This window comes from Phyllobates terribilis, unplaced genomic scaffold (assembly GCF_046119375.1).
Source record: "Phyllobates terribilis strain yellow unplaced genomic scaffold, ASM4611937v1 Scaffold_2__4_contigs__length_985480577, whole genome shotgun sequence".
Taxonomy (NCBI): domain Eukaryota; kingdom Metazoa; phylum Chordata; class Amphibia; order Anura; family Dendrobatidae; genus Phyllobates; species Phyllobates terribilis.
The window spans coordinates 270,790,154-270,812,582 of NW_027362762.1; positions in this window are offsets into that span (position 1 = coordinate 270,790,154).

The window sequence follows — 22,429 nt, forward strand, 5'->3', positions numbered from 1 at the left end:
CCTGGGCTTGATGTCAGCTGACATTATAAGCTGACATCAACCCCAGCCCTATTACCCCACTGCCACAGCTACAGGGCAGTGGGAAGAGCGAGGCTAAGTGCCAGAATTGGCACATCCTATGGATGCGCCATTTCTGGGGCGGCTGACGGCTGGTGTTTCTAGCCTGGGAGGGGGCCAATATTCATGGCACCCTTCCTGGGCTATTAATATCAGCCCCCAGCTGTCTGCCTAGCCTTTGCTAGCTATTAAAATAGGGGGGACCCCACGTCATTTTTTTGGGGGGGGTCCCCCATTTTAATAGCTAGTAAAGGCTAGGTATTCAGCTGGGGGCTGATATTAGTAGCCTGGGAAGCTCCATGGGTATTACCCCCCTCCCAGGCTTCAAACATCTGCCCCAGCCGTCTGCTTAACCTCCGCTAGAGCATAAAATTATAGGGACCCCCACGCCAATTTTTTTTTAAATAAATCCTTTATTTTAACACTAAATGACAAGCACAGTAATCAACACTGTCACTGTACTTCATATATATGTGACTGACATGTTTCTATCTATCTAATCTATGTGTGATTCTCTATTCCTTCTATTCTAAATTGTCGGGTACCGCTGCTGAATTGCCGGCCGGCTTTTTTAAAGAGACAATGCATGAAAACACTATTATTTTTTTTAATAAATCCTTTACACTAAATGACAGGTACAGTAAGCAACACTGTCACTGTACTTCATATATGTGACTGACATGTTTCTATCTATCTAATCTATGTGTGATTCTCTATTCTTTCTATTCTAAATTGTCGGGTACCGCTGCTGAATTGCCGGCCGGCTTTTTTAAAGAGACGGTGCATGAAAACACTATTATTTTTTTTGATAAATCCTTTACACTAAATGACAAGTACAGTAAGCAACACTGTCACTGTACTTCGTATATATGTGGCTGACTTGTTTCTATCTATCTAATCTATGTGTGATGCTCTATTCTTTCTGTTCTAAATTGTCGGGTACCGGTCTATGACGCTGTTGAATTGCCGCTTTTCATGTTTCACTGTTGGCACTGTTCCCATCGATTTGGGCAATCACTGTAATGCCACAACCACCATGGCTGTGACATTACAGTGAGTGGCAGACAATCCCTGCATGATTGGTGCTCAAAATAGCGCCAGACATGCAGGACACGCTTTTGGTGCACGAACAGTTATCGAACATAACCTCGAACAGCCGAATTTTTTGCAAATCGTTCGGGTTCGTCGAACAACTCGAACACCGCCCAAAACAGCTCGAATTTGAGATTGGCGAACAGTTCTAGTCGAACACCGCTCATCTCTATACCTGATACCTCGCCCACTTCGTCCAGTGAGTCCGACCTAGTGTATTCCGAAGCAGAGGTTACCCCCGAGTCTCTGCACTCTTCCGACCCGGCGGAGGACCTCCAGTTGTTTCCTGAATCCTCCGGGGTACCACCAGATAACAAAGGGACAGAGACTTTTCTACAGCTTGTACCTGATACCTCGCCCATTTCATCCTGTGAGCTTGACAAGATGTACCCCGAAGCAGAGGTTACCCCCGAGTCTCTGCACCCCTCCAACCCGGCGGAGGACTTCCAGTTGTCTCCTGAACCCTCTGGGGTGCTACCTGATAATAAGTGGAGATAGACTTCCTTGTGTGCTGTTCCTGGCACTCCATCCGTTTCGTCTGTTGCTGAGGATGGCTGGATAGGAGGTAGCATCCTAGCTACCCAGATGAGATCAGTTTTGTCTCTTCCTGTGGACAGTAGAAGTAATCTCCTTGAAGAGAAGGATTGGCCATCAAATTCCCTGCGGAAGATTCTGGCAGGCCTGAAGAAGAGGGGGCGTAAGGGGGGGTGCTGTAACATACCTGGCGGCGTCCTTGCATAGTGTTCCATCTCCCACTGTGCAAGAGCGCGCACTTGATTTCCAGTCCAGACTGCCACTCTGGCTTCTTTCCATACTGTCTGCTTTGCTCTGCTCTGGCTGCTTAGGCGACGCCCGCCGAACTTCCTGTTTCTTGTAGCTGCTGCAGACACACCCCTAATGCGTCCTCAGCCTATTGCTATCTGTCACCTGGTATTTAAACCAGCTCCTCCTTGGAATCCATGCCTGAGCATCTTGTTCTGTCAGTTGGCTTCTAGTCACTGATGTGCCAGGTCCTGTCTACGTTTCCTGCCTTGCGGTATCAGTTCCAGTGTCTGAACTGTGTCCTGTCTGTGCTCTCTAGCCTGCTGTCTTTCTGCCTTTCCTGGAGGCTGTATTTCCAGGCTCGTGTGAACACGCTCCTAGCCTGTTCGTCCCGCCCTCTGGGGGCCGCATACCCAGACTCGCTCCTGTATTTGTTGCAGTACAGCTCCTGTCTGAACTGTCTCCTAACCTGCTTCCTGTTTCTCTCTATGTCCGTACCTTCCCTTTCTCCTGCATTGTCTGAACCAGCACTTGGCTTTACCTTGGCTCGTTCCTGTATTTTGTGGCAGTAACAGTTCCTGTCTGAACTGTCTCCTAACCTGTTTCCTGTTTTTCTCTATGTCCGTACCTTCCCTTTTTCTGCAGAGTCTGAACCTGCTCCTAACTCCTACTCGTTGTCGCTGTACTTCCGTCTGTGAGTTTAGAGTCCACTCGCTGCTTCATTGCAAGTATCTTGTGTGTATCTGGTTCTGCCTTTCCCTTCCTGTCTGTTCCATGTGAACAGAGCCCTGTCCCCTCTGCTCTGCCTTGCTCACCGCTCTGGTGGTTCTTGCCTGCTCTGCCTTGCTCACCGCTTCGGCGGTTCTAGCCTGCTCTGCCTTGCTCACCGCTCCTGCGGTTTCCGCTCTGCTTTGCTCACTGCTCCGGCAGTCTCGCTCTGCTCTGCTTTGCTCACTGCTCCGGCAGTCTCGCTCTGCTCTGACCCTTTGCTCACTGCTCCGGCAGTCTCGCTCTGCTCTGACCCTTTGCTCGCTGCTCCGGCAGTCTTGCTCTGCTCTGACCCTTTGCTCGTTGCTCCGGCAGTCTCGTTGTGCTCTGACCCTTTGCTCGCTGCTCCGGCAGTCTTGCTCTGCTCTGACCCTTTGCTCGCTGCTCCGGCAGTCTCGCTGTGCTCTGACCCTTTGCTCGCTGCTCCGGCAGTCTCGCTCTGCTCTGACCCTTTGCTCGCTGCTCCGGCAGTCTCGCTCTGCTCTGACCCTTTGCTCGCTGCTCCGGCAGTCTCGCTCTGTTCTGTCCCTTTGCTCGCTGCTCCGGCAGTCTCGCTCTGCTCTGACCCTTTGCTCGCTGCTCCGGTAGTCTCGTCCTGCTCTACTCTCGCTCATCGCTCCAGGCGGCCTCGTCCTGCTCTACTCTCGCTCACCGCTCCAGGCGGTCACGTCTTGCTCTGCTCTTGCTCGCCGCTCTGGGCGGCCTCACTCTGCTGTTTGTCCACCGCATCTGCGGTTCTGTTCCTGAGTCCCAGTCTATATTGGGTCCTATCCACTCTGTGCTCCAACCTGTCGTACCTGCCAGTACCTCCCTGCCTGCTTACCAGTCGTGCTTACCAGCATCCACCTGCCTGCATACCGGCCGTACCTGCCAGTACCTCCCTGTTTGCATACCAGTCGTGCTTGCCAGCATCCACCCGTCTGCATACCAGCCGTGTCTGCCTATACCCACCAGTCTGTGTGCCAGCCTAACCTGCCTGTTCTTGTATTCCCCGGTGTGGGTCAACAGCCGTGTCCGGGGTCTGACCTGGAGTAGCACCTGGTCCCTCTGCTCGGTTCCTCCTTGGTGCACTGGCGTCATATGCCGTCGTGTGACCTTGGTCGGATCGGGTGGATACTTAGTTACACCCCTCCAGGCATTCACTCTCCGGTACGGTCCAGTGGAATCACTACATATACACGCACACGCCAGTCAGTCCGGGCGCGTGCATTACAGTCAGCTTATAATGCCAGCTGACATCAAGCCCAGGTTAGTAATGGAGAGGCATCTATAAGACGCCCCCATTACTAACCCCATAGTGAAAGTTAAAAAAAAAACACAAACACCCAGAATAAAGTCATTTATTTGAAATAAAGACGCAATTCTTTAACGTTCTAAATTAAACTCTACTTACTGTCACACCCATTCCAGCTGAAGCCAACGATCTCCTGCAATAAAAGTAAAATAATAAACCAACCTGATCCTTACCTTTCCATGGTTCCCAGGACGGCTCCAGCACTGCTACATTGACATGACAGGCTGGATCGCAGCAGAACGCTGCCATCCAGCTTGCCATGCAGCAAAGACTGAGAAGCTCCTTAGTGAAGCTCCTCAGTGTCTGGCTGTGACGGCATCCAGATGAGCCGAGGTCATGTCCAATGAACTCAGCTCACGTCATGCATGTCACTGACAGTGTGGGAGAATTCTCCTGCGCATGCGGTACCGGGAAATGACGTCACCGCTTGAGAAGGAGAAGTCTGCCACGCTGGGATGGCATTGAGATGGCAGGCTGGATGGTAGCAGAATGCTGTCATCCAGCTTGTCATCCTTCAGAGACACTGAGGAGCGCTGGCAGGTCACTACACAGGTCACTACAGGTCCTCAACCAGTCTCTACATTGGAAGCTTCTCTGATAATGCTATTTTCAGTGAAGCTCCTGCTGTAGCCTCTGGGGGCCCCCAAGGGAGTGGGAGCCCTAGGCAGATGCCTAGTCTGCCCTGCCCTAACACCGATCCTGAACGAGAGGACTTAGGTAGCAGGACTGGCCTCACCAGAACCAGGGGACAATGTTCAGGCACTGGCCTTTCTGGGACCAGGGGATGAGGGTACAGGAACTGGTTGCGCATGGACCAGGGGACGAGGGTACAGGCAATGTTCGCTCCCGGACCAGGGGATGGAGATACAAGAAATGGCTCCGGGACTAGCAGGCAAGGGTTCAAGCACAGGCCGCTTGAGGACCAGGGGATGAGGGTTCGGTTCAGGCACTGTCCGCTCCAGGACTAGGGGACGAAGGTTCAGGCACTGGGCGCTCCGGGATCAGGGGACTTCGGACACAAGACTGGGAGATGCCCGATTATCTCCAAATTTTTTCGGCAGCAGGACAATGACTCCAAACATACAGCCAATGTTGTTAAGAAATATCTTCAGCATAAAGAAGAAGAAGAGTTCTGGAAGTGATGATATGGTCCCCACAGAGCCCTGGTCTGAACATCATTACTTGTGTCTGGGATTACATAAAGTGAAGGAAGGATTTGCGCAGGCCTACAACCACAGAAGATCTGTTGTTGGTTCTCCAAGCTATTAAGAGGAACTTCCCTGTGTACCTAGAAGAATTGATGCTGTTTTGAAGGCAAATGGTGATCACACCAAATGTTGATTTCATTTAGATTTCTCTTTTGTTTATTTCCTCTATTTTGTTAATTGCTAAAAAAATAAACTATTAACACACCTATATTTGAAAGCATTCTTACTTTGCTGCATTTTCCACACCTGCCTAAAACTTTTGCATAGTACTCTATATTCCTTATGCTATTCTGGGAAATTTGTACAGTTTGTTGTCACTTTAGCTGGTCCCATGTTCTACTAGGAGAATTATTATGTTTGCAGAAAGTAGAAGGGTCTCATCCAGAGATCAAGTAGTAGGAATAAAATAGTCATACAGATGCAAAATATATAGCAGTCAATGTCATGAAAACAATATTTCCACCCTGTCTCTGAAAAAGACGTTACAAGGGTATTCAGAAATCTATTCTCCCTCTGGTTCTGGAATAGGACAATGGAAACAGAGAACAATGGTTCCTGTGTAAGAACGTCAGGCAACATACCTGGAGATTTCACTTGTTTTGGTAACAATTTAATATTGTTTGTGATTGGAATGACCTTATTATTACATACGGTATACATGATGGCATTTTCTGCTGCAACGGCAATCATTTTCTCTCGAGAAAATTGCTTTGTTAGAACGTTTTGCACTGCCTTCAGTACCACGTTTTCCAATGAATATTGTTAAGGTAAGGTCACATCAGATGCTTCTGATACATTACGGGTAAAGCTGTATTATACCATATGTTTCATAGCAATGAAATAAACCCTATTTGTATAAAGTTTGAAAATGACTCAGTTTTTAAGGTATACTTCTTTCTGACATTCTCACTATTGGTTTCTTAGTCGGTTCATAGAGTAGAAATATGTACATAAAAAAACACAATTACTGTATCACAAGAGCAGTTGCAGTATATGCAAATTTGCTAAAAAAGATAATAGGCGACAAAAAGGAGAGAAATAGAGAGATACCACGAAAAAATGAAACACGCTAAGTAAAAATCTATACGAATATTAAGCATAGAGACCCAGTGGTCGCTTGTACATTTACATGGGCTGATAACCAGGAAAGAGTGTTCTTACAAATGGTCGTTCACCATTATTAACATGTCTAAATGGACCTTAATCTAACTATCATTTCTTAGGAAATCATTACACCAAAAAATGTTTGTGGAAGTAACCAGAAGTGGCCAGTAATGATATGAATAGTGGATGGTCTTTTTGAAGTTGGCCACACATATTAGACTTATATTGGCCCAACACATAGATGATCAGCCACTGTTCATTTATTTTTGCTTTGGAGGAAAATAACATGTAATATGTTGAATTTCTACATGCTTGATCATTAGTTCTCAACGTAGATAAGTTACCATCAAAGTTGTTTAGCAGTTGCTTATTTCCCTCTTTATATTGAAAACACATGCATGCTCAACCTCATACACATGAGTGTTCATGTGTATGAGGAATTCATTAGGAGTAGCTTGATCAGTAGTCTGTATGAGGATTCGGTCAACAGCCACTGAAAATGTATGGCTACCTTAAAGAAAACCTGTCACCTGATGCTCTGGTGTTTCAGAGAAAACAGACATAAAAGATACAACCAGGGACCGTAGCCAGACATAAGACTAATCCTGCACCGGCTCTTCCCAGTGCCGCTCACTACGATTGACAGCTCTCTACATTCGGAAAAACCTATCAATCACTGAAAATGGCTCTAGGAAGAGCGGTGCTAGTCATATCTACGGCTATGGTCTCCGGCAGAATCTTTAACCTTTTCACCCCGAAGCCTGCTTTCACCTTCCAGACCAGGCCAATTTTTTTAATTCTGACCAGTGTCACTTTATGAGGTAATTACTCTGGAACGCTTCAACGGATCCCACTTATTCTGAGATTGTTTTCGTGATATATTGTACTTCATGATAGTGGTAAAATTTATTTGATATGACTTACGTTTATTTGTGAACAAATCTGAAATTTTGTGAAAATTGTGACAATTTTGCAATTTTCAAATTTTCAATTTTTATACCCTTAAATCAGAGAGTCATGTCACAGAAAGTAGTTAATAAATAACATTTCCCACATGTCTACTTTACATCAGCACAATTTTGGAAACATAATTTTTTGTTGTTAGGAAGTTATAAGGGTTAAAGTTGACCAGCGATTTCTCATTTTTTTTAGGGACCACATCACATTTGAAGTGACTTTGAGGGGCCTTTATGATAGAAAATACCCAAAAGTGACACCATTCTAAAAACTGCACCCCTCAAGGTGCTCAAAACCACATTCAAGAAGTTTATTAACCCTTCAGGTGTTTCACAGGAATTAATGGAATGTGGAATTTTCAAACTTTGAATTTTTATGCCCTTAAATCAGAGAGATATGTCACACAAAATAGTTAAGAAATAACATTTCCCACATGTCTACTTTACATCAGCACAATTTTGGAAACATATTTTTTTTTGTTAGGAAGTTATAAGGGTTAAAAATTGACCAGCGATTTCTCATTTTTCCAACAAAATTTACCAAACCATTTTTTTAGGGACCACATCACATTTGAAGTGATTTTCATGGTCCTTTATGACAGAAAATACCAAAAAGTGACACCATTCTAAAAACTGCACCCCTCAAGGTGCTCACAACCACATTCAAGAAGTTTATTAACCCTTCAGGTGCTTCACAGGAATTAATGGAATGTAGAAGGGAAAAAATAAATATTTAACTTTTTCTCACACAAATTTTACTTTAGACCCAATTTTTTTTTATTTTTGCAAAGGTAACAGGAAAAAATGGACCCCAAAATTTGTTGTGCAATTTCTCTTGAGCACACAAATACACAATATGTGTGGGAAAAACACTGTTTGGGTGCACGGCAGGCCTCGGAAAGGAACGAGCACCATTTGACTTTTTGAATGTAAAATTAGCTAGCATAATTAGCGGACACCATGTCGCGTTTGGGGAGCCCCTGATGTGCCTAAACAGTGGAAACCCCCAAAAGTGACACCATTATGGAATATAGACCCCTCAGGCAACTTGTATAGATGTGTAGTGAGCACCTTGAACCCCCAGGGGCTTCACAGATGTTTATAATGTTGAGCCATTAAAATAAAAAAATCTAATTTTTTCATCACAAATGTTTTTTACCGCCATATTTTGCATTTTCATAAGGGTAACAGGAGAAATTGTACCATGCAATTTATTGTGCAATTTCTCCTGAGTACACCAATATCCCATATGTGAGGAAAAAGTAATGTTTTGGTGCAAGACAAAACATGTGACCCTACACAGGTGTCTCAGTGTGGTGCCATACACCAGAGATATTCTGTAATGTGCCATCCATTGAAGCATGCAACATTTGTATTTGCATAAAATCAAAGGAGTCTACCCAGATCATGTATGGTGGCATGAAACCAGTAGACCCATGATCATCTAAGAGTACAGTATTATGACTTCTTAGAAATGTCATGTACTTGCATGAGAAGTATTAAGAACTTTCATGATGAGATGCAATGGAATGTCTTATGGACTGCTGCAGAGCAACGTGGCCAAACATGATGATGTCTTAGTTCACTACAACGTTATATATAAATCCGCAATGATGAATAAGTCTCAGCATAATATTCCTATTGGCATAGTCACGTTGTAAGATGGAAGTGACACAGACAGGTAATAAAGCGACTTCACAGCAGAATGCTACATCATTAAGGAAAGTGCTGCAATCAGGTGGTGAATCGCTCACATCCCTATAAGACTCTGCAGTGGTCAAATGGCTTAAATTATTCAGATGTTAAGACAACAAAAGATTGTGTTGAGTGAAGGCGAGGGCACAGGTCCTCCTTACATGCTTGTGGAGGGGAGGGAGTTTACACAGCAGGGGTCAACACTGAATTTTAGAGAGTAAGTGCATTGTGTGGATCTAACAAGAGGAAGTAAGAACAGACAGTGCCCCTCCTCAATGCAAACACTTACAGACTTAACCTGCAGCTGAACTTTTGCTCTTGAGTGACCAGTGCCATTAGGACATAGGTCAAAAGGTTACAAAGGGACAGAAATGGAACAGCCATGGAATCAAGTAGGGAAAAAAAGATTAATATTTTGGGACTGTTCAGCAGGTTTGATTCCCATGATGCATAAACAAGAAAAAAAATAATAAAGAATAGTCAATAAAGAAACCACATAAAACACAACTTTGTATGTACCTGTACACACAAACATCGGCATTACATATAATTACGTCACTATTGTGCAAATCCCTATGTCATAATGGCTTCTTAGACTTCTGCCAACATAACTGAAATGTAGCAAATCTAGCCGCTCACTCATATGTCGTGCCAGGTTTATGCAACTAAAGGGTTAATACTTTGTAAGCCTGTAACTGTCTAGATAGCGAAGTAAGGTGAATTCTTCATGTGCAGTAAGTTGTGATGGAACGGTGCAATGTGGTGAAAGCATTGATTGTGATCGTGGATGAATAGATGGATAACTTTTCACAAAACCATTGACTTCACATGTTCCTATTTTGTATGTGATGTATAATAGTATTTTACATAAAATCAACATACTTTATAAACTATATTTGTATAGCAGCATAGCTACATTGCAATTTGACTGGATAAAATATAGGCTCACAAAATTTTGTGATAGATAGATAAATAGATAGATATATGGAGAAATAGATAGATAGATAGATAACACAAAGCCGATCAATATAGACTTATCTGAAGCTCAAGACTAGTTTTACCTCCTCTAATCTTTATTTTACAGAGATCCTACTTTCAGACATTCATTCTGCTAGTTTCTTAGATAATGACTTGTAGGCCTCAGTATGAACCACTATAATGTAACATGAACGGCAGGATTTGATTGCCAGTTACTTCTGTACCAAAATCCAGCACAAACACAAATGTGACATAGACAGATAGATACTGTAGATAGATAGATAGATAATGGATAGATAGATAGATATATGGTGAAATAGATAATATATCTATAGATAATAGATCGATAGATATAGATAAAGATAGATAGATAATGGATAGATACATATGGAAAGATAGATAGAGATAGATAGATCAATAGATAAATAATTATAATTACATAAATCTAGCAAATAGATATATTTATTTATATAACACCATTGATTCCATGGTGCTGTACATGAGGAGGGGTTACATACAGAATACAGATATCACTTACAGTAAACAAACTAACAGTGATAGAATGGTACAGGGTACAGGAATGGGGAAGGAGACAGTAGGTTGGGGGGGGGTTGCAGTAGTTCCGGTGTTGAGGTGGCAGCAAGCAAGGTCATGGCAGGCTGTAAGCTTGTTTGAAGAGATGGGTTTTCAGGTTCCGTCTGAAGGATCCGAGTGTCGCGGATAATTGGATGTGTTGAGGCACAGAATTCGATAGGATGGGGGATATTCAGGAGAAATCTTGGAGGCGATTGCGTGAGGAACGAATAAGTGTGGAGGAGAGAAGGAGGCCTTGGGAGGATCGGAGATTACGTAAGGGAATATATCGGGAGATTAGTTCAGAGATGTATGGAGGAGAAAGGTTATGGATGACTTTGTAGGTCAGTGTTAGTAGTTTGAACTGGATACACTGGGCAATTGGGAGCCAGTGAAGGGATTTGCAAAGGGGGGTAGCAGAGGAGTAGCAAGGCGAGAGATGAACTATTCGCACAGCAGAGTTAAGGATGGACTGGAGAGGTGCGAGAGTGTTAGCAGGTAGGCCACAGAGGAGGATGTTGCAGTAGTCGAGGAGGGAGATGATGAAGGCATGCACAAGTAGTTTAGTAGATTGAGGGTTGAGGAAAGGATGGATTCTGGAAATATTTTTGAGCTGGAGGCGAAGGGGTTGGCGAGAGCTTGGATGTGGGGTTTGAAGGACAGGGCAGATTCACGGGTTACACCGAGGCAGCGGATTGCGGGTACAGGGGAAAGTGTAATGTCATTTATTGTGATATAAAGATCAGGTAGGGAGGATATGTGAGTTGGGGGAAAGATAATGAGTTCAGCTTTGTCCACATTGAGCTTGAGGAAGCGAGAGGAGAAGAAGGAGGATATGGCTGATAGACATGCTGGGATTCTGGACAGCAGAGAGGTGACATCTGGGCCAGAGAGGTAGATCTGGGTGTCATCAGCGTACATATGGTACTGGAAGCCATGGGATTTTATGAGCTGTCCCAGGCCAAGGATATAGATTGAGAAGAGTAGGGGTCCTAGGACAGAGCCTTGAGGGACTCCAACAGAGAGGGGGCAGGATGCGGAGGTAGTGTGGGAGTGGGAGACGCTAAATGTGCGGTTAGAAAAGTATGAGGAGATCCAAGATAGGGCAAGGTCTTTGATGCCAAAGGAAGAGAGGATCTGTAGTAGGAGGCAGTAGTCAAAGCAGAGGACAGGTCAAGAAGAATGAGTACAGAGAATTGTCTGTTAGTTTTTGCTGTAAGTAAGTCATTAGTAATTTTGGTAAGGGCAGAATCGGTGGAATGGTGTGGGCGGAAGCCAGATTGTTGGTTGTCAAAGAGATAGTTAGATGAGAAGTGGGAAGAAAGTTCAGCGTGAACGTGTTGCTCAAGGCAAATGGGAGCAGCAATATGGGGCGATAGCTGGACAAGGTGGTTGGGTCGAGGGATAGCTTTTTGAGGATGGGCGTGATTGTGGCATGTTTGAAGGCAGCGGGGAAGCTACCAGAAGTTAGCGATAGGTTGAAGAGATGGGTTATGGATGGGATGAGTGTGGGGGTGAGATATAGATACAGGAAATAAGTATTAGATATATAAGTGATAGATAGATAGTCAGGGTGCCAAGCCTCCCAGGAAAAGACCAAACCTCCAATATACAATAGAAAATGGAGGCAGCACACCAATTGAAAAAGAGAAAAAAAAAATCTATTTTTTTTATAGCCCAATATGGCAACGTTTCAGTTCTACATGAGAACCTTTCTGAAGCTATTAAAAAAAAACAGATATTTTTTCACTTTTACATAGATAGATAATAGATAAATAGATAATTTTGATGCTGTATGAATAAAGAAAAATAAGGTAAAGCTATTGGCTTTATCTGGGGATGAAGCTACATTTCTGCCATTACCTAGCAACTGACATTTACAATTACATGTAAAAATATAAAAGCTATTTTGCGGCAGGAGGGGGTTATCATGTGCTGGAACAGGTCTAGGTAAAATACTCCAAGCCGTTTTCCCATTAGAATTGGGAGCATTAATATGCAGCGCTTGTGTGATTAGTCCTATTTCATCTTGATGAGATGTTTCTTTCTTTACTGTTTTTCTCCCGCTAACCACAAATTTTAATGTTTTTCAAACGACTTTAAATTAACAGAGTAAAAAATGAATTCATGATTGCAAAATTAATAACGCAATAAAACACTGGAGTTTTGCTGATCAGCTTCTCTCATTAACAAAGAGAAAAAAAAAATCTAGTTTGTGTTTTATTTTATTGAAAAGCAGTTTGTATGGAGTGCAATCAGAGGGAACTATATAACACAGTGACTGAGCCAATTATGTGTGCGGAGCAGAGTATAGAATACGTGTTACTAAATATTACGGCATTACTTTACCTGAGCGGACAGCTGTGCACTGAAACATGGCCTCATTTTCTGCTGGGAAGCAGTTCAATCTAAGAAGTGGGCATAAATCAGGTGTAAATTGTTTAGAAATCATTTATGGGAATATTTGCGGCCCAGTGTTTTTACAGCCTGCACTGTACATATCGCTGCGCTTTTTAATATTATCTCTGCATGCAACATTTCTATTGGATTGTCACTTTTCCAATTATTGTTGGCTTGTGCTTTCTACATGTCATTTCTTATCATTTCTTCAAATTTCATTTAAAACACATTTCCTTGCTCACAAGTAAAAATCATTTCTTGACTTGTCCTCTTCTGTCAAGTTGTTAAATATTCTATTATCCAATTCTGAGCTGTATTAGTTTTTCATGATACGATTTCCAAAAGTGACAGCACAAATGATGGTACAAATGATGGTAGGCTATGATTTAGATATTAGGTTGTCATTTAGATATCTTAGGCTCGATGGCAAATCTATTGATCTATCTATCTATCTATCTATCTATCTCTCTATCTATCTGCTATCAGTTTCTTATTCATCTATTTCATTTATATGGCAGAGCCTTTCTTAAAGTGAACCTGACATCTGATACATGCTACCTGATCCGTGGGCAGCACATATCAGGCGCTGTCTCTCTGATCTGAGTCAGGCACATTTGACTCTGAAATACTGCTACATACTATACTTTAAAACATACTTTAAAAAGTTCCGGGGACAGAGCAGCACTGGAAACTAATCAGACAGGCGGGCCCACAGCCCTGGATTGACAGGTTTCTGCCTACATGTGCATATAGGCTCCAGCGCAGTTTGGTCTCCTGCAACTTTTAAAGTATATTTTTCTCTGAAACGCCGCAGCGTTTGAGAGTCAGTGTTTCATACATCCAGTGTCTGATACATGCTGCTGTCTACATGCATCAGGTTCACTTGAAGCTTCAAAATGGCTGTGCCACACTGAGCTGAAACTTTCCCACACAAGCTTAATAAAGTCCTATTTTTTCTTTCTATCTATCTATCTATCTACAGTATCTTTATCTATCTATTATTATCTCTATCTATCCATCTATCTATCTATCTACAGTATCTTTATCTATCTATTATTATCTCTATCTATCCATCTATCTATCCATCTATCTACAGTATCTTTATCTATCTATTATTATCTCTATCTATCCATCTATCTATCTACAGTATCTTTATCTATCTATTATTATCTCTATCTATCCATCTATCTATCCATCTATCTACAGTATCTTTATCTATCTATTATTATCTCTATCTATCCATCTATCTATCTACAGTATCTTTATCTATCTATTATTATCTCTATCTATCCATCTATCTATCCATCTATCTACAGTATCTTTACCTATCTATTATTATCTCTATCTATCTATCTATCCATCTATCTACAGTATCTTTACCTATCTATTATTATCTCTATCTATCTATCTATCCATCTATCTACAGTATCTTTACCTATCTATTATTATCTCTATCTATCTATCCATCTATCTACAGTATCTTTATCTATCTATTATTATCTCTATCTATCCATCTATCTATCTACAGTATCTTTATCTATCTATTATTATCTCTATCTATCCATGTATCTATCCATCTATCTACAGTATCTATATCTATCTATTATTATCTCTATCTATCTATCTATCTATCCATCTATCTACAGTATCTTTATCTATCTATTATTATCTCTATCTATCTATCCATCTATCTATCTATACAGTATCTATATCTATCTATCTATCTACAGTATCTTTACCTATCTATTATTATCTCTATCTATCTATCTATCCATCTATCTACAGTATCTTTACCTATCTATTATTATCTCTATCTATCTATCTATCCATCTATCTACAGTATCTTTACCTATCTATTATTATCTCTATCTATCTATCTATCCATCTATCTACAGTATCTTTATCTATCTATTATTATCTCTATCTATCCATCTATCTATCTACAGTATCTTTATCTATCTATTATTATCTCTATCTATCTATCTATCCATCTATCTACAGTATCTTTATCTATCTATTATTATCTCTATCTATCTATCTATCCATCTATCTACAGTATCTTTATCTATCTATTATTATCTCTATCTATCCATCTATCTATCTACAGTATCTTTATCTATCTATTATTATCTCTATCTATCCATCTATCTATCCATCTATCTACAGTATCTTTATCTATCTATTATTATCTCTATCTATCCATGTATCTATCCATCTATCTACAGTATCTATATCTATCTATTATTATCTCTATCTATCTATCTATCTATCCATCTATCTACAGTATCTTTATCTATCTATTATTATCTCTATCTATCTATCCATCTATCTATCTATACAGTATCTATATCTATCTATCTATCTACAGTATCTTTACCTATCTATTATTATCTCTATCTATCTATCTATCCATCTATCTACAGTATCTTTACCTATCTATTATTATCTCTATCTATCTATCTATCCATCTATCTACAGTATCTTTACCTATCTATTATTATCTCTATCTATCTATCTATCCATCTATCTACAGTATCTTTATCTATCTATTATTATCTCTATCTATCCATCTATCTATCTACAGTATCTTTATCTATCTATTATTATCTCTATCTATCTATCTATCCATCTATCTACAGTATCTTTATCTATCTATTATTATCTCTATCTATCTATCTATCCATCTATCTACAGTATCTTTATCTATCTATTATTATCTCTATCTATCCATCTATCTATCTACAGTATCTTTATCTATCTATTATTATCTCTATCTATCCATCTATCTATCCATCTATCTACAGTATCTTTATCTATCTATTATTATCTCTATCTATCCATCTATCTATCTACAGTATCTTTATCTATCTATTATTATCTCTATCTATCCATCTATCTATCCATCTATCTACAGTATCTTTATCTATCTATTATTATCTCTATATATCTATCTATCCATCTATCTACAGTATCTTTATCTATCTATTATTATCTCTATCTATCTATCCATCTATCTATCTATACAGTATCTATATCTATCTATCTATCTACAGTATCTTTATCTATCTATTATTATCTCTATCTATCTATCTATCTATCTACAGTATCTTTATCTATCTATTATTATCTCTATCTATCTATCTATCTATCTATCTATCTATCTATCTCTATCTATGTCACCTTTGTGTTTGTGCTGGATTTCGGTACAGAAGTAACTGGCAATCAAATCCTGCCTTTCATGTTACATTATAGTGGTTCATACTGAGGCCTACAAGTCATTATCTAAGAAACTAGCAGAATGAATGTCTGAAAGTAGGATCTCTGTAAAATAAAGATTAGAGGAGGTAAAACTAGTCTTGAGCTTCAGATAAGTCTATATTGATCGGCTTTGTGTTATAAAAAGCTGAAGGAATTGCTCAGCACTGACCTCCAGCCCTCTGGCATCACAGGTGGTACACAGGCACAAAGACAGTTTGGATGTAAAAAGTGCTAGAGGCACTTTACACAGTCCACATTGTAAATTTGTCCATTTATGAGCGTCCTGCAGGGGTTCCCACCAACCTAGCAAACAAAGAAGGAGCTTTAGTGAACAAAGCATTTCCATAAAAGTTGTTCAGATTGCCACTATTAATAAAACTTAGACCATAAACAAATTTATTGCAAGCTGTTTCCTGCATGTGGTTTTCTTTCTTTCGCTCTGGCTCTACCTCTCCCTTTACCTTTCTGTGCTCTATTTAAGTGGATTTAAGGAGGAAATACCACACAATGGATGATTTCATTATTGTAAGACTCATCTTGACAGCAATTTTCTGCTGCTTAGAATATATCAGAGCAAAGGGATGCAATGTGAATATAAAAGTAAGGACAAGGACAATTGTAAAAACAAAATGGTGGCTAATTATAAGGATATCCTGGCGTCAATCTTCATTATTATTTTCTCTAAGGTTATTGACATCAAATCAACACTTTACATGATTAGGAAATATATATTTATATATATTTCAAGTGTTATACTTCGATCAACCATAATATTAACCCCTTTCTAGCCTTTGCCGTATTAGTACAGCACTGGCTAGCACCCCCGGTTCAGCGCGGGCTCCGGCGCTGAGCCCGCACTGAAACGGGCACATGTCAGCTGATAAATACAGCTGACATGTGCCCGCAACAGCTGCGGGTGGAATCACAATCCACCTGCAGCTGTTAACCAGTTAAATGTCAATCTCTGACAGCGGCATTTAACTCGCACTTCCGGGAAGCGCGTCGTTAGCCCAGCCCATCGGTGACCCCGTCACGTGATCGCGGGTCACCGATGGGTTGGCATGACAACCCGGGGTCTGCAGGAGACCCCTGTGGTTGTCATGTCCTGATCGCTATGAGCGCCGCCCAGTGGTCGGCGCTCATAGAAAGTGAGCATTTGTACCACATACAGGGGATCTGATCGTCCCCTGTATGCAGCAGAGCCAATCAGTAAAGTGCTGCTTCTAGTCTCCTACGGAGACTATTGAAGCATGCAACAATTAATAAAAATATAGAAAATATTAAAAAATATAAAAGTTTAAATCACCCCCCTTTCGCGCCATTCAAAATAAAATAAAAAAACCCCTCACATACACATATTTGACATCACCACGTTCAGAATCGCCCGATCTATGAATATAAAAAAAATAATTAATCTGATCAGTAAACGGCGTAACGATAAAAAAATTCTAAACGCCAGAATTACGTTTTTTTGGTCGCCGCAACATTTCAATAAAATGCAATAACAGGCGATCAAAACATTAGATCTACCAGAAAATGGTACCAATAAAAATGTCAGCTCAGCGCGCAAAAAATAAGCCCTCACCCGGACCCAGATCCCAAAAAATAGAGACGCTACGAGTCTTGGAAAATGGAGCTATTTTTTTTTTTTAGCAAATTTTTAATTTTTTTGTAACCACTTAAATAAAAAAAAACCTGTTCATGTTTGGTGTCTACAAACTCATAATGACCTGGAGAATAAGAATGGCAGGTCAGTTTTAGCATTCAGTGAACGAGGTTAAAAAAAAAATAAATAAAAAAAAAACAACTGTGGAATTGCATTTTTTTTGCAATTTCACCGCACTTGGAATTTTTTTTCCATTCAAAAGTACAACTTGTCCCGCAAAAAATAAGCCCTCACATGGCCATATTGACCAAAAAATAAAAACGCTATGGCTCTGGGAGCAAGAACAGCAAAAAACGAAAATGCAAAAATGGAAAATTCCAAGGTTGTTGAAGGGTTAAACCCATTGACAGATAAGGTGTGTAACCTTAATACAATGGAACCTGTCCAGCAGTGAGATATTTTAGCAAGTAAGTGAACAATCAATTCTTGAAGTATGATGTGTTGGAGTAAGGAAAGAATGTACAGGTGTAAGAGAGGGACATTAATGAGGGCCATAAAGAGTTTGGTATGTGACTGGGTCATAAAATTTCCAAAACAGCAGGTCTTGTCAGGTGCTCAGCACGTTGGTCCACCCAGGCCTCGCCGGTGAAGTCGCTAGGATCCTGGATTAGGTAAGTATATGATGTTTTTTTATTTTAATTAAAGATTGCAGGGGCATCATAAACAATGGGGTACCCTGAAGCAGTGTGATGGGGCCCTCATACATTATAGGGGCTCCTGTGCCCTCATACATTAAAGTAACTATTGGGGCCTTCATACATTATAAGGAATACTGTGGGGGCCGTTATAAAGTGTAGGGGCCATTATACAGTTTGGGGGCTAATGTGGGGTCCATTATACAGTATAGGAGCTAACGTGGGGACCATTATACAGTGTGGGTAGCTAATGTGGGGAACATTTAACAGTTTGGTGGCTAATGTGGGAGTAATTATACAGTTTGGGGGCTAATGTGAGAGCCAATATACAGTTTGGGGCTTACTGTGGGGGCCATTATTCAGTGTGGGAGCTAAGATGGGGACCATTATGCATTTTGAGGTCTAGTGTGGGGACTAATGTGGATGCCATTATATAGTTTGGGGGACATTATATAGTGTGGGTTCTACAGTTAGAGCCATTATACAGTGTAAGGGCGTCTGTGGGGGTCATTATACTGTATTTTGGGGGAGCAGTGGAGACATCATACTTTGTATAGCTGAGCTGAGGACCCATCATACTATGTATAGAGGAGCTGTGGGGACATCATACTCTGTATTAAGGAGCTGTGGGCCCATTATACTGTGTATAGAGGAGCTGTACATTGGGGGACTCAGAGGACATTATTAAATGTTAAGTGGGCACTTTACCATCTAGAGGTCACAAAGAAGGCATTATTACTACTTAAGGGGCATTATTATGTGGGCTAATAAGAGGTGTGCTGTTATTGTGCCAAACAGCAGGTGCAGTAATGAAGATACATGCAAGATTAGAAGTTTGTGCAGGTTGGGAATAGATGGGGACGGTCCAAATTGCTGAAAAAAAAAGTTATTGCTGGCTATGCTAAAAAGATTCATCACATTTAGCTACAGATCTCTCAGTGTCCATTCTGTTCCCTATTCACGGTGGAAGATGCCTACAATGTGCACTTAAGCATCCAAAGGAATCACATTTTTTTTACATTATACGAATAGGCAGGTGCATTTGCATTATTTGCCTGGAAGCAGAATCCACAATGGCCCTCGGTCTCCATAGTGATGCGTCCTGGCTTACCGACGGCTCGCGATGGTCTAAAAGGACCTGCTATGACGTCATTTAGTCATGTCACAGGTCACGCGAACGCTGACATCGGCGGTTGCGTGACCTGTCACATGACTAAATGACGTCATGGAAGGTCCTTTTAGACCACCGCGAGCCGCCCAACACAACGGACGCACCGGAGGAGACCGGGGACCATCGGAAGGTGAGTATAATGTTTATTTTTTACCATTTTTTTTACTATAACTTGGTCACACTATATAAATCCATGCCGGTTGCATGAATATATATAGTGTGACCAAGTTGTCAAGCACTTTTCCAAGTGATGCTAAAATCGCTTGGAAAGCGCTTGTCAACCCGCATGCGGAAATGCATGTGAAGAATGCGTTTTTTCTGCCAGGGAGATGCAGAAACACTAAGGAAAAATTGGAGCATTTCTGCATCGTGAGCACAGAGCCTGAAGGTCCGTTTACCAGCCTTCACACAGGGAGACTGTGGTAAACCATGTGCATGTGATGATCTGTAATGCAGTGCACATAGGCTGCCATTGGTCTCGGCAGCACAAGTCCTGTTTTTTGATATGCTGTCAAGAACAACGATATTTTGTGGAGCACAAAAGATCATTTAACCCTTTGAATAAGTGATTTGCTTTTTCATCGGGTGATCCTCAGCCTGTCTACACCGAAAGATCATCATGTAATGAGTGTCCATAAGAAGATAGTCCCTATTCATTGCCAACTGAAGTATGACTTTATTTCTTCCATGTTATGTGCAGCTCTAGTCATTTATCCACTGAGTTATTAAAAACAGTATTACACAATGCTATTGTTGTAATTGCATTGTTGAGAAAACATTAGTAATAGTATTAATAGTATTAAGCCAATGTAAGCACAGTAAGATAAGGAAAGTGGGGACAACATCTGTATACCAGCATATTGGCGAGGAACTTTACCCCCGCCATACACTACTGCAATCTTGGCTGAATCTGAAAAAAACAAAGTTTTGTTTTATTTGGTTGTTTGTAAAGAAAAAAATCACTTTATAAATGTCTGGGATATAGAAAAAAGTCTGATCTGTTGCTATAAGAGGCGCACAGTTCCTATCATGTGTGCTTAGTGTTACCCTTTGGTGACTTTCATTGACATATAACAGACACAGCCATGCCTCTTCCTCCTTTCCTCTCCACTTATCTCTCTGCCTGTCAAGATTTTCCTATCTGTCTTTTTAACACTTGTACAGCAGAGATTATTGTCATCTGTAGTGATAAAAGCTGGAATGCTAGAGATTGTGCATAAGTATTGTCCTACACTGAAGAATGGTTTTATACGTTTTCTATTGCAATGTCTAACACTGATAGATCTATCACCATCATTTGATGTGCACACATCTTGCCATCATTCAACAATTATGCTGTTACATTTTATAATTCTGTTTTTCTTAAATTACAAATAACTCAATCTTATTACTTTCCCAGGATAAGCTGTTCCACTTATATCTGACAATTACTGATCTCCTCATTCCATAAGACCCCCTTCACATGTCAGTATAATACCGGTACCGGAAAAAACAGTACCGGTGTCATCAGTGTCTTGGATCAGTGTGCCATCAGTGTGTCATCAGTATGTCATCAGTGTTTTGGATCAGTGTGCCATCATTGTGTCATCAGTGTTTTGGATCAGTGTGCCATCATTGTGTCATCAGTGTTTTGGATCAGTGTGCCATCAGTGTGTCATCAGTGTGCCATCAGTGAGTCATCAGTGTGTCATCCATGTGCCATCCATATTTTTTTCCTGTATGACTTAAGAAATATCAATTCCAAAGCTTCTCCTATACTTTGCAATGTTAAACACGTGCAGCTCACTGATGCCATCCATGTGCTGTACGTATTTTACACTGACCCATAGACTTGTACTGGCCCTTGTCATCCATGATGCTGGTAAAAAATGGACATGTCTCCCTGTGGTTTGCAGAGATACACAGTCAGTGCAAACACACAGACATGTGCAGCACCATAGATTATAATGGGTACATGTGGTATCAGTGAAAAGAAAACGGATGCCACACATACTGGAAACACGGACATGTGAAGGAGGCCTGAGAAATACAAGCTATTTGGTTTAGTTGGGTGACACAGTTGTTGGTTGCACTAACTCTTTGGTCTTTGGTGGGTGCACCCATTTGCTTGTCTTATTACGATATGTTATTGATGTATAGAATAATAGAGGCTGTCTGCTGACATTCACCCTTTTAGGCTATGTTCACATGTCCAGTAATCATCCATGAGAACGGATCTAGCAGCAATCCACTGACAAAAATGGTGTGCAGACACAACCTGCTAAATATAACATTTCAACTGGATACGTTTTTTTTTATATTGAAGTCTTTGGAAAACAGATCCATTGAATAGTCATCGATTTTTCTTTAATTTGAAAATTATACATTTTTTGCTTACTGGATCGGTTTCAAATGGAAGAAAACAGATGGCCATTCAGCACATCCATTTTCCATAGGCTTTAATGTTAAAAAAAACAGATCCAGATGAAATCTTATTTTTTTTTTTTACCTGGACAAAAAAATTTGTGTCTACACAACTTTTTGTCACCGGAATGTTGCTGGATCCATTCTAATGGATGATAACTGTAGATGTGAACACCACCTAATACAGATACTATGTATCACTTGCTTCTAACTGCTATATTAATAGGCTGAGTGTAAGCATTTCACCTCTGACCTCAGACTGAACTCCATTTAGACCCTAGGAATATACTCCTGACCTTTACATTGTCAGAAATTTCACAAAGGATTGAATTAAATCCATTATTTAATGATTCATAGGTGCTAGGAAAGTGAGGCTTTTTGGACTGGTGGTTAATAATAATAGACAATG